The sequence below is a fragment of the Gasterosteus aculeatus genome, chromosome X, assembly GCF_964276395.1.
Source record: "Gasterosteus aculeatus chromosome X, fGasAcu3.hap1.1, whole genome shotgun sequence".
NCBI classification, from domain to species: Eukaryota; Metazoa; Chordata; class Actinopteri; order Perciformes; family Gasterosteidae; genus Gasterosteus; species Gasterosteus aculeatus.
The window spans coordinates 19,315,215-19,329,203 of record NC_135698.1 but is presented as its reverse complement, the minus strand read 5'-3'; positions in this window follow the sequence as shown (position 1 = coordinate 19,329,203).

The window sequence follows — 13,989 nt, the reverse complement described above, 5'->3', positions numbered from 1 at the left end:
GGCAGATGTAGGAGGAGAGAGGGAGGGAAGACTGTAAACCAAGGCCCACAGATACGTTCATAAAGCAGCGGTGAGGCTGTTGAGCCGTTACTCCGAAATGTGCTCGTGTCCCCCCCAGGTTGAACATTTGAGCTGACGTTGGACATGACTGTGATACACTGTAGGCCAAGCCATCCATAGGAGGTGTAAGGGGAAGGTGGGGGGGGGTGGCAGCTCCAGGATGTTCCCTCTTAAACATTACAATGATGTGGACAGGAGCCTCAGGCGCCTACAGTATGAAAGGAAAGAGCCGGTGGGGAGGCAGGGGGGGGGGCCTTTGTTTCATAGGAACTACCTTAACCTTTACATTTCCTGCGCTCAACTTCCACACACACATATTCATGCAAATCGTCACGCGCACGCCGCGAGACAAATGTATTAGAGTTCATTCATTGTAATCAGCTAAATCCTCTGCACGTACACAGAGACGAAAATACACTAATGTGTCCTTTGGTGAAGAATACATGGACGTGTCACTGTGTAGAAATCCTGAAGATGTAGCGCATCGCTCCGGTTTGTCTCAGGCTTTTGCATACTGAATACTTTTTTTCACGCTAAATACATTAGCTGCTCGATCACAGAAGGTACCTGATAATCACAAGATTAGTCACAATATCAACCGCAGCAGTGGGCTATGATCTACCGTGTGGGTGCAGGTATACAGCTCGGAGCCAAAGCCAACCGCTCCGTGTCCAACTGGACGGCCCGATCGTTGTTTGAAGTTGAAGACCAGAAGACACTCTTGTTTCCGTGCAGCATTCATGACAAGCTCAGAAAAACACATTATCCTGTGTTCAGCGTTTCGGTTCTGTGGTTTCTTATTGGCCGTTTATCCTTAATCTAAACCATCCACAGTTTACGTGCATTCAGTCAAATTGAACAGGATGTGCAGCATGTTGTAGCTCCGGGGGAAGGGGAAAAGCAGAGGGACAGCGGCGGTGGAGGTCTGGTTCTCAGACACCAATTTGGACGCATTGGAAAACTGAAAAGGGGCTAAAAGCGCTGGCAGATCCTGGATGAAACCACAGCAAAGGGCTGTTGATTTAGGTTGAGCCTCTTTCGGTTGCAGCCCGGGGAATGCCTCAGATCACGGCCTGAGGTTTGGGTCCTGATAGGATGTGGTCTGGTCTGGGATGTCAGGAGGGAGTTTGGAGCCGAGGAGCATTTCTCTTGTCACAGCTGAAGTTTGTAAACTAATTGACCACCCATACACAGCCCTGCTGCTCCACTGGTCATTCTCTCAGGGCTGACAAACACCTCCAACCCGACCAGGCCCGGTGACAGTTGTGTGATTAATTACATTTTCCTTTCTCACTCTCGCTCTCTCTCTCTCTCCGGCTCTCTGGTGTGTTAGTCTACGTAGTTCACCTCCCCTGGTACCCTAAGGTCAACTTCCTTGTAGCGTCAAACCAGCCAAAAGAAAGTTTTGCCGTTGTTTTTTCTTGTCGTTATGATTCATTATTATTAAGTTTGCAGGCTCATTTTTCACTTCTGGTGAGCCTTTTCAATCTCAAATATCCCAACGCCTGGTTGCCAAATGTGGTCAAAGATGTTTTGGAGAACGTGAAAACAAACAAAACCTTCTGACCGTATTGACGCAGGTCAGAAAGAGTTGTGAAATAAGGCTCAGTACAGCACTGCAGGACGGCCCGAGGCAGTGACGCCAAGCACGAAGGTCAAATGCTGCAGACGGACAGATCAATCCCGTGGGGCTGGATGGGATCAACAGCTAATAAAAGTGTAATCGATATTTGTGATCGAGTTTTAAAGGTAACGCAACTCAAATGCTCATTGAATATGCAGGTTAGAATGTGCGATCCCAGTTGTACTTATCATTTCATCTAAAGCCAATACTGACATCAGAGCGCTGGGCATTCCTCGCATTCCTCATTCAAAGAGCGTAGCGCACGCCTGCCTTTCCTCCCGATATCCTCGCTCTCATTAACCGAGCCGTCTCCCCCTCCTCTCCCACACAGCGGCCCATCACATCCTACATGCTCATTCTGGAGTTGAAAGAGAGTGCTTATTTTCTGTTTCTCTGAGAGTTACGTGAGAATTTACAGCACTCTCACATCTGTAGCTGGATTGTAGCTTGAAACGTAAGACTCTTCTAACTCACGACAAAATAAGCATATCTCTAATGTCAAACGGCTCCTTTTAACAATGACATTTTAAAGAAGACTATAGCACCATAGCACCTAAAATGATGGCTTCACACTGTGATGTCCATGTGGACGTGATGGGGGGACGTCAGCATGGCAGAGCGGCCCCGGCGGTTGGAGGAATGTGTGAACACAGTGACAAAACCATTTATTTACAGCCACTTCCACAGTGAGGTCTAGCACCCGCAGCCCAAGTGTAACCCCCGGGGGGGGGGGAGAGACACAGCTGCGCGTGGGCGTCGTAGCGCCAGCTCCGCTCGCTTTGATCGCCCGCCGCGAGATGTTCCGACTGCACAAACCGAGACATGGCAGACGTTGCGAACTGCCCCGTGACCAGTGCTTTTCAGCTTTCACGCGCGGTGGGCTTCTCGGCGTCCAGGCCCCCACTCTACGGCTTTGGTGACTGGAGAGACACCGCAGAAGGCGGACGTGTCCCGGTGGGGATACAGGCTATGTCGAAGCCCTGACAGGACTGTGGGAGCTGTGTGTCACTCAGTTGACTGGATTAAATCCGCTTGAATAATACACATCACGACACACGATGAGTTTGTTTCTTTTTTAGTTTCAAGCCACATCCCTTTGAGATGAGAGAAGTGAAAATAACATATATTACTGGCAGATTAGTCACAGCATATTAGGGGGCGATGTTGGTCTTGAATGGCTTCCAGCCAGCTCCAATCCTTCCGCGGTCGCATGAAATATGTCCTTTCCTTAATGTGCTCCGTGTTTTAAAAGGCATTATAGGAGCTCATTGACGTCGCCATTTCATTAAACAGGCCTCGCTCTGTGCCGAAACTGATGTCATTGAACTGGTTTCCTGTCGTTTTTCAGATCAGGCTCCGTTGCACGTGCCCCTCTCCAAAGTCCCTTTACGTTACGCCCCAACGTGATGGATTATTCTACACTTCATTCGTAGCTTTCATCAAAATCCATTGATGATGAAACTTTGGCTGACTACTGTCCAAAGGAATCAAAATAGCAAGAAAGGAACCACTCGGTCCCCTTGGGACATACAGTTTATTTCCCAAACGACCTGATGACATTTGGTGTAACAAAGAGAAAGAATCGCTCCATTAAATGCGTTTCCCTGTACGGTTTGTCATTTTGTAGCACTATTTGGAAGGAGAATGCAGATGAGCACTGATTCCTACTCTGCTCCATCGTCGGTTCGTTGGACGCGGTTGAACGCACAAGCAGCATTTGCGTGAAGCTGCCACTTCCCCGCTCCTGCTTTTGCTTCACTCTGTTGCAAATGGAGATTTCTCTCAGAAAAAGTCAACAGCAGATTTAACAAGAATGCCTCTGCGATTTGAACTACTCTCGTGTGCACGTGAAAGCTTGCACATGTTCATGTCTGCATTTGATGTACTGTTGGAGGGCAGATCGTAATCAAACGTGTCATGAATGACCAGCTGTGGTCTGTCTGAGATGTTGTTGATTAAAATCCAGACAAACATCTTGAGTGAAAGTCTTATTGTGTTATTTTTCAGTTGTAGTCAAAACACCAGTTGTTGTAGTCAAAGATGGTTTCACGTAAATCACAGCTGAGAAAGTGATGAATCAGTGGTTTTGGAGCTTTGATTGATTGGCATGGAAATAATGAAATGATGTCTTGTGGTTTGCATTGTTGGTGGGTTCTTAATGTGCTACACGGTGCATTTGAAGAAAACCGTGTATAAGTTCGACTTTGCAGAAATGGTCCCCCCTACAACTGCGGGTTACATCGTGGGACGGGGAAAGGAAGTCGTCGGAGGGGCTGTGAGGCCGTTACTAGGCAACGGGGTGGGCAACTTGGCGTAATGAGCGCAGGGCTCCAGGAGCTGTCTGCTCAGTGTTCCAGGTCCTGACAAGAACCGACAGGCTGGCCTGGGACGGCCTGCATGGAGCTGCCACCACGGCCACCTGCTCACAGCAATCATCACCGGCACTCCGGCCAGCCACCGATACAGCATACAGGCCCAATTAGGACCCTGCATGTCCCCCTCCAGCCAGCCATCACTAACACTCCTGCAAGTCTGACAAGGCTGCCTTTTTTCCCCCCTTAGCAAAGCTCTAATTGACAACGTTGGCAGCGGCGAGGCCTGGGCCGAAAGGGCCTGGGTGTAATCAGCTTAAATACAGGTTTGTTTCCTGCCCCCTGCGCCTCGCTACGTCCAGCAGAGATTGCATTCTTTTATCGGTTTATCTCCAATTTCCTCTGACTTGCAACGTGTCTCCTAGACACACTCCACTTAAGGCCAGGATGGCGGCTCCGGCGATCACATGGTTTCAGAGCAGCGATCAGAGCTGGATTTGGCAGGACATGGCTCTCAACCACATCTCTGTCTGCTCCATTACTGCCTTTCCACCTCCTCTCCCTCCAACCCCACCTCGCTGAGAGCTTCTGAACTGACCTGCAAAAACACTGCTAAACGTTTAAGGGATCAAAGATTCTCCTTTCCATCATTTAAGCTCAATCATTTATAGTGTTGTGACTCAATCACAAAGTTGTGTTGCTTTAACTGGAGAATGCCTTGGTGTAATTTGTTGAAATAAAAAAGGATGGGACAATTGATATTGTGAAATGACCTCATTAGCAGACCCGGATTAAGAGAGTTGTGTGTTTCAGGGGGAGGTGAAGGAATTTCCTTTCAGTGCGGAGGTGTTATTGTTGGAGCCCTTTGCAGTCCTGCGATGGATGAAATTCCCTCTTCTCCAGATGAGGATTTAGGCTTCATACAGGACCAGGGAATTATATCTAATCATCCGTCTCAAGCAATTCAGACAAAAATACTCCAGATTGGTTTACACTAGAATGACAAATTTAGTTAAGAGGTGATGCATGATTATTAAATTACGTTCATTCTACATTTCATTTTTCAGCCATACATGCTGTCATTTTTTTCACTGTTGCTTTGATGGTTCATTTAACTTTTTAAATGTGAACTTATTATTATCATATGTGGTAGCATTGTTGACGCTCCAATTTGTTCACATCCAACGCATGCTGGGATTATCTTCAACTCCACTGATCCTAAACAGTTTAAGCTCTGGAGGACAGATGGACATTTCAGAGGTTACGCAGCAGAGGGAGCTGTTCATTAGAAGGGACAAAGACTGACTGGAATAGATGTATTAACGGTGCATTATCGAAATATTTTATTTCCTTTGAATGTTTTTCTTTTCAACTCCAAAGAATTGCTTCTGTTTGGTATTTTGTATCTCACACATCCAGTATTTCTTCCTCAATATTGCTTGTATAATTGAAAATTGATGATCCATCCGTCCCCCCGGCGCTGTGTCAGACATTCGGTTTAAGGCGTTCACTGTGATGTCCGATGTGTCCCTGTGAGCTCGGTAATCTTAGATGTTGGCTGACAATCTTCAGGGGGCGAAATCAGATTACTTGAACAGAACATGGAAACAACTTTCAGGTACGACACCATGCAAACACAAGTATAGTTCATGTCCATGCAACAACAGGGCCTACCAACCAGAGTGCATATTTCTATTGTGCCGTTTTTCCTGCTTTGATAAATATTTTGATTTGTGGGTAAAACCCATGTCTCTGCTCACAGCTGTGTCTACTGAACTATAACACAAAGAGCTGCTTCTTGTCGCTGTTTAAATTATTCAAGACACTTTACACACCCGTAAGTTGTGGAATCGGGTACTTATTGAGCTCGTCTTTCACTGCTTACCACACGTGGAAACCTGCGTGCTTCCAAACACCCGATCTATTCCTGTATAGCCAGTGGTTTAAGGGCAGGAGGTTCGACAAATACCTAAATGGGGGGGGGGATTTGGGTGTGGGGGCTGAAGAGAGGGAAGCGGTCCAGCATCAACCTGCCTTACCTGCATTAGGTCATGGGCTGAAAAAGGGGGAGGGCGTCAGTCACCACCTCAAACCCCCTTCACTCTGGTGGCCCCTGCGTGACTGACAGTTCCGCCCGTGCATATATTTTCGGCCGTGAACAGAGAGAGAGGGGAGGAATGATAGAGGGGGAGCTGTGGCTCCTCTGGCCGGCCCTTGAAAAGCGAGGCCTACGATGTCGAGCCTGGTCTCCGGGGGCCCTGGTCTCACTTAGCCCCCCCTACACCCCAACTTCTCTCTGTGGGGCCACGGCTGCTCTGGATGGGATTTCAGCAGCTATGAGGGAATGGTCCATGGAGCTCCATCCACCTCCTTAAACATAGGCAAAACAAATGACTTCTCCTGATGCTCTAATTGGTGACAGTTTGGTGATCAGGTATCACTTGCCTTCGGGGGGCTGAAGCACCTCATTGTTTTACTACAGCTCAGTGAAAGAGCCGGTCTGTACCTGTTGCTTCTGGGGTTCATGCAGGGGGAAACGCTCGGTAAGCATGTGGTCTGTCAACATCGGGTTCTCTGAGCTGACTTCTTTTTCCATGAAGTCAAAGTAAAGCATTTGACATTATAAGTATGCCCGGCTTCTGATCTCTCCTCCTCAAAATTCCTCACTTTACTGATCTCTTTTCCCTTGTGTTCTGCTGCAGGTAGCAAGGCCCTTACTTAGATAGTACTGTGTGTAGTGTTGTCAATCAATTTGTCTTGCCAAATACATCCATCATAATGTAAATAGCCAAACTGACTGAATGAGACGTCCTTGAATGGCACAGGTCCGTTCACAAAATAATCCTTTGATTATTGAAGATATTTCCGTCTAGTGAGGAGGACACTATTACTGTGCGAAACCTTTCAACTCATGCCAGACTGGGCCTGCTGCAATCACTTCAGTGTGAAAGTAAACCATTTTAAAAATCAATAAATTAGCAGTATAGTACTGTATAATTATGATCTGTTGGGAACAACCATCCACTAGGTATTGTACGAGTGTCTATTGCAAAAGAAAGTTGTCTACTTCATGGTCAGCTTGGTCTGCGCTGCTCTTACAAATGTCCCGTGAGACGTCCTGCTTGTCTCTCCCACAAACATCTCTTTTTATTGTTGTTTAATGGTCGGCAGGAAAGTTTGGAGAGTTAGAACCTCTCAGAGACAGTGTTCTGACTCAGAAAATAAACATAAACCTCATTCTTTTGTCGCTTTGCCCAAAGAATGTTCCTAGCGTGCTGTTTGCGAGTAGATTTTGCCCAATTGCTCGCTCGAGGCAAAACCTCTACACGGGAAGTGAAGGACGGCGGCTCGCCGTTGTCAGTTTGTTATGGCACTGCATGCCTCATGGCTGAAGCATGTCACTTTCCATCACTTTCCCAGGTTAGCCCTGTGTAAGGATTTAGGCTGGCCCTCTGTTTACAATACCTCCCATTCAGCCTGCTGCTCCTCAATGAAATTTCTATTTATAGAGGCCACTGGCGTGCACAAAGTCATCCGCTTGTTCTGAATGAAGTCTGGTGGTTTTGACAAGGTTAGCTGGATTAAAGCAATGGGGGTGGGGGGGCGGAGGACAGGTCACAGGGGCTAGTTGGGGTGAGGAGACTGGCTGCCTTTATTGCATGTGATGGCAATATCAGCACACTATTTAGTTCAATTCTGGACATGTGACGTAGCTGAGTTAGCCAAACATTTACTTAAAACCCAAACCCCAGTTTTGTCCCTTTAATGTGGCGTTTGTGTCTGCCCTTTACCCACGCTGACGCCAAGTAGGCATAGATTTCTGTTCTCATGATGAGAGCATTGATGAACTCGGGCCTATAGATGACCTAATGACCCCACCCCATTCACCCAGCCAATGGCTTACTGAGAAAGAGGCATTCTCCAATCAGAGGTCAGCTCTTGAAAAATATTTTCGACTGATGCACTAATGACCTTAACGTCTTGAAAGGTCCGTTATTGTTCCCGGGGGCCCTTTTGGCTAATTTTGCTGTTGTGTTGAGGAAATGTTTTCCGTCAAATTCAACGTGGCAGAATAGAATGGGGGGGGGGGGTCAATTTCCTTAATCCCTGCAGAGTTTTTCCCCTTGTGTGTCCCTGTTTTGATTCCGTGGTGTGTGATGGTGTTTCCCACACAGTGGTGCTGCAGCCAACTTCTCATTGTGCTGCTGGCCTCTCTTTGAACCTGTACAGATATACACACGCTAAGTGCTCTCCATCAGAAGTGCACTTGCAGGAGGACAATTCTGTGACAGGAATTTGCTCTCCGCCGTCTCCAGCCACACGCTGAAGCAAAAAGGAGAGGGAGACGAGAGCCTGGTTCAGGCACTTGAACGCAGCTCGGTTACTGCAACCTCTGACCCTAGAGACGAATATTAGCAGCCATATCTGTCAGACTTTAGGAAACACCCACAAACAGCACATACTCACGCACAAGAACTCCATCTTCCTCCCATGTTCCTTCAACCTCAGGCTATTATCTCCTCCGAGCAGAGCTCGGCCAAACCTAAACAGAGAACTGATCTTTCTCTCTCTTTTAATATCGAAACGGAGCCTCTTGCTGATCTCTGTAAGCTGCTGGTTTGGTTTCAAAGGTTTGGCCGGCTATCGGTGCAGTATCTCCCAGAAAAACATCGGCAATGTGTGGTCAGGATAAGCTGTGTTGAGATGAAGTGCAATGAATGCCAGTGTGGTCGTGTTTGAACAATTTAGCGAGCTGGCTTCAGACGGGAAAAAAAAACCCTCCAAGTCATCTAAACATAGAGACTCCTAAACCTCCCAGTCTCTCACGGCCTTCACTAAGTGGCCATGATAGACGGCCCCTGAACTACCTAAGACGAATAATATGCAGAGTAGTGGACAACTTTTATGCCACACAAATCAGTATTTTTTTCCCACTCCCTAAAAGCTTTACGTGTAACTTTGTCTTTTCATACGCTCAGTGTCTTGTTTCGTCTTGCATGTGTATTTTTCCAGCTTTAAACTTCTCCTCTAAAGCCACAGCTCCTCTTGAGCAGAGACCCTGCCACCCACACAGCTCAGATACCATCTTGTGCATAAACACAATCAAAAGGGTCTCTCCTAAACACATATACAGGCATATATATGTATATATATATATATATATATATATATATATATATATATATATATATATATATATACATATATATATACGCATGCAATGGCTGAGAGATAATGTAAGATAACCTTTTGTTCGCTCTCTGAGTGACAGGTTGAGGCCTTCCCGGTCAGTGTGGGGTTCACTCAGATTAGAGACAGTTTCATTTAAGGCCACATTCAAGGCCTCCGCAACCCTTGACTCATTTTCCACTCTCTAAATGTTCTAATAGCTGGGACGGGAGTCTGAGAGCAGCACAGGCAGCTCCGCTCTGCTCATTAGCTCGAGCACCGACGCCCGCGCTGCATTTAACTTAATAACGAGGCCAAATTACAGCAGCGCTGGCCTCGCTCCAGGTACGATGCGGATTGAGACTGAGGGTTAGGAGGATATAATATTCAATGTGTTTTTTCCCTAAGAACTGGGCGAGAGGACACTCTCAGAGGCAGGTGCTGTGCAGGGTGGTGTGCGGTCGAGTTTGGATGGAAGGAGAATACATGGCCTCATCTCCTGGTGTGCACAGCCGTGGTCGTCCTCCGGCTCAACCTTGTGCCAAAGTGGCTGCTGCCAAGGGCTACGTGTTAATGAACCCAGGGAGCCTGGGAAAGAATACGAACAGGCTCTGGATGACGCATACTGTCTTTAGGCTACGCCCTCACTCATGATTTGTTTCTCGTCCTGCATCATGTGTTTCTTGGGTTGGCTTTTGTGTCCTGAATTCAGAGGAAAGTTCTGGCAAACATGACTCATTTCATATGATGCATACAATGCTTACTAAACCAACAAGTTAAAATATGTTTGTTTAGTGAAAGGAGCATCATCGTGTGTGTGTGTTTGTCATGCGTAACCAAGTGCTTGTTTTGTACAATACAAAGGAAAATATAGAAATTTTCAACACATAAAATAATAGTACCACCATGTAAATTTGGGATCATATTGTACAAACTGAGCGTGGATATACTGTACGTCAATCCTGGCAACTTTCTTTGTTGGAATAGAAAATGATTGCATGTTTTAACTTTTAATTTGAAAATATATTCTGGGATCCCGGAGAAGTCAAAATGGCGCTGAGGCTTCTTAAATGACCTCATGGATTTTTGAAAGGTTCGCTGGTTAATATTTTTGGGGGAAAAAAAAAAGTTGAAACCTGCAACTAGTGTTAGCAGTTTTCTTTTTTTAAAGGCTTTTTAAGTGCTCCTGGATAGACATTTTAATTAATCACAGACCCTCTGAGACCCTTTTGAATGTGAGAGAAAAGGACAAACTCTAAACAGCATTAGCTGCAGCTCTGTGCCAGGTGATGACAGCATCCCCAAAAAGCTGCCGCGTGTTGTTCGGAATATAGAGTGAAGTATGTTTGTTCACCTGCTGACCTGGCTGCCAGTACCGTCAACCATCAGTTTCCAGTGAGGTGGTCATGTGACTTCTCTCCTGCTACCATACCCCTGATGTGAACCCTGACCTTGTGACAAGGCCAATGCTAACTCCCATTGTGTCGCTTGCATGCTCTCTGTGTCATGACAGGATGCTCTCTTTTTAGAAAAACATGTAAGAGCAGAGATTTGGACTTTTAATACTCTGTCGAGGCCGAGAGGTGATGGACGCGATGGACGCCTCAGGATATGACTTAGTAAGCGTTTGTGTTTCGTGCTATTTATTCTGGTCCACTCCAGTCAACAGAGAGGAAATGACTGTGAATCAACTGGAACTCACTTGAATGTGCACGCTCACATGAATCGCAGTGACTGGCTGCAGACTTTCTTGGTATTGTCAACAACCAAAAGATTCTTTTAAATGAAGAGTGACAATGCCATTGGACCCACTGGTTATGTAACCATGTGGTTTTGCCTTTTTCTCTGTAGCTGGATTTGAGCATTTTCCATGACCTGCTTTTCAACTGGAAAGCAGCCTGGCACATTGTACGTAGTTGTACAATTTTCCCCTCTGGGTAGATGTTTGTTTTAACCTAAGCCTTTGATATTCTAACTTATTTTTGTTTAAGCTCTTAATGTCACCCAACAAAATCACTCAGGAATATATTGCCACTGACTCCAATACATTTGCAATACTGAAAATGTTATAGTGTCACCGCTGCTGAATGCCCGTATTATGAACATTATGATTTAGTTAGTTTCAATGTATGATTTGAGTGTAGTTCTGCTATGTTTATGTACTTTGTGTATTTGAATGACTAGAAGTAGACTGAGTACCTTTGGCCTGTAATTTCTTCCCATCCATCATCATCCCAGTGCTCTCTCCATGTACATATGCCCATGAGTATATATGTGTGTCTTTCTGTGTTTAAGACAGAGCCCCGGGTGTTTGGACAAAGCAAACAGACTATCATTACTGACATGATTATGGGGCATTGAAAGTTTAAGCAAATATTCCAGAGGCTTTGTCTGTTTTTAGGATTTTTGATACACGGATGATCACTGAAATAGCTAAAGAGCTGACGAGGCAAAGTTCTGCTTTGTTCCCAGTCCTGACATGATTATAGTTGGTAACCCTTTGCCACGGGTACAAATAGCAAGTCAAGAGGAATTTACTTCGCATTAATGGAAAGTTGAAATCATTTTGTTTTGGATATAATCATCCAATTAGGGAGACGGGGCAGAACCGGTACATGGATCCCATTTCAAAGACTGAGAAGCATTGGTGTTGGCCTGTTTACCAATAATATGGAAGATATTCATCTTGAACATTCCTCTTTCTACACACAAGAAGTCAAATGATAGATTTTTTTGCAATTTGCATTGTTGGAGAAGACTTATAGAACCTTGATTAAAAGTCTAAATTCATCGAAAGATATTTCTCAAACGCCCAGGACCTTATTTTCATCTCGCGCTTTAGCTACAAACCCAACAGTATTACACAACGAGAATTCCTACTTTCATACATAATGCTGTTTTGGCAGTTTAAAGTCCCAACCTGTCATCAGGTCATTTTCTTTTGTTATTTGAATTCATTGAGAAAGTGCATTCAAAGAAAGTCTATGAGAGAGAGGAGAGACATCCTGCCATAGACACGTTAACAGGGCGCCATGTCTGCAGAGGGCTGGAGGCGTGGCCTGACGGCAGCGGTGCTCCCTGAGTAATTACAGGCTTCCTGGTGAATATTACTGAGGTCCCAGCAATCTGGACTCCACGCAAGGCCGCTGCTCCCACAGCAGTTAAGGGAAAACAAAAAAGAGTCGGGAACTGTAAAAGAAAACAACCTTTTCCTAATTCAACAAGTACAGCTCTGTTTTCTGTGCATAGCGCTGTTTGGCTTCTGCCAGAAATATGTACCTCGGCATAGTCACATTTTTATTATCCAGCAGGGCTCCTGGTATTTTGAAAATGAGGTAAGCTCAATTACCAACAAAGGGCTCCTCTCAGGGGTCTGTCATCACACGGGAGGGAGCGGGAGGAGGGTATGGGGAGAAAGAGGAGCGAGAGACCCCTGGGCCTGGGTTTGGATACTGCAGGATTCCTCAGAACAGGACAGAGAAGCAGGGAAGTGGCTCTCTGCACAATCAGCAGCAGTGAGCCCAAACTATACCATGAACTTCCTGTTTCTATTCAGAAAGCACTCTGGTTGTTACTGCAAACCATTTAAATCAAATAAATGCCAAACTTTGACATCACAAATGTTATTCTGGTTTTATGTAAAAAATGTCTTTGTCTATACCTGATGTCAGTATGAAAATAAAGTATCTTAAAAAAGACCTTACTCATATAGTGAGGTCTTATTTTCATGCTAAATAAAGGCATGAACTTAATGTAATTTGAATGTTTTAATTCAAGGATGAATTTAAATCTAAATGAATTTCTATCATAAGAAATTATGTAAAATTAAAGTGTCACTGGAGAAAATGCTCTTGGAAAATAAACATGAATACATTAACTTCGAAAAAACTTAAATCAAAAAATAATTTGTTTATTGTGAAAATTTCACAAGATTTCCACATTTAATTGTTTTAGTTTCATCCACATTTGATCAACTGTTTTAAACTGTTTTATACACATAGATTGTTATAGTTTAGTAGTTTAGTAGTAGTGTGGTTTGTGATTTCCATCTTTAGCCACTGTTCTAATACCATGCAACACTGCCTATGCTGTCGAAAGAGTACACTCACTTAAATTTCTCAGACAGCTAAAGTGTCAGTGCCATTTTTTTCAGGCAAACATATCAAGGGTAACGGAACCTGAAATGACAAGCCTTGAGCGTTTTTTTTCTATACGGTGGGTCAGACATACCCTCAGTCAGAGACAAAAATAAAAGATGTAATTTAATGCAAGGCCATTCAAAGAACTTGACATAATGAAACAAATGAACTCCAGGGCCTCCAGCTGTGGTGACGCATCTAGCTCCACGGCTGTTTGGGTTCCGGCCTTTCCTAGGAGCCGCCTGACGTCTCCTTGCTTCCTTATCTTAACGACCATTAACAGCTTCTGCTGCGTGTCAGCTCTGCAGCTCGGAGGAAAGGACAGGAAGGGAGAAAAAAAAAGAGCGAGGGATTGAGAACAAGAGAGCAAAAGAGATAGTGGGGGAGAGAGGGAGAAAGGGGGCCTCCGATAGAAAATTCCTGACAGCTGATAAGAGGGAGGAGATCCAGTTTGCTGCACAGATAGGGTAGGAATGTGCGGCGAGATGATGATGACGGGGTCCATGACTACAGTGCCCCTATGTGTGCCTGCCAGGACACATCACCACTGGCTGCCTCCATGTAGCCAACCCAGAAAAATATCGCATTCAGCGTGCTCCTCCGTGGATGGACACTCCACACTCTTTCTGACATTCGCACCGTTACATCATGGAACCATAATTATGTTGCTGCATAAGTGCGGTGC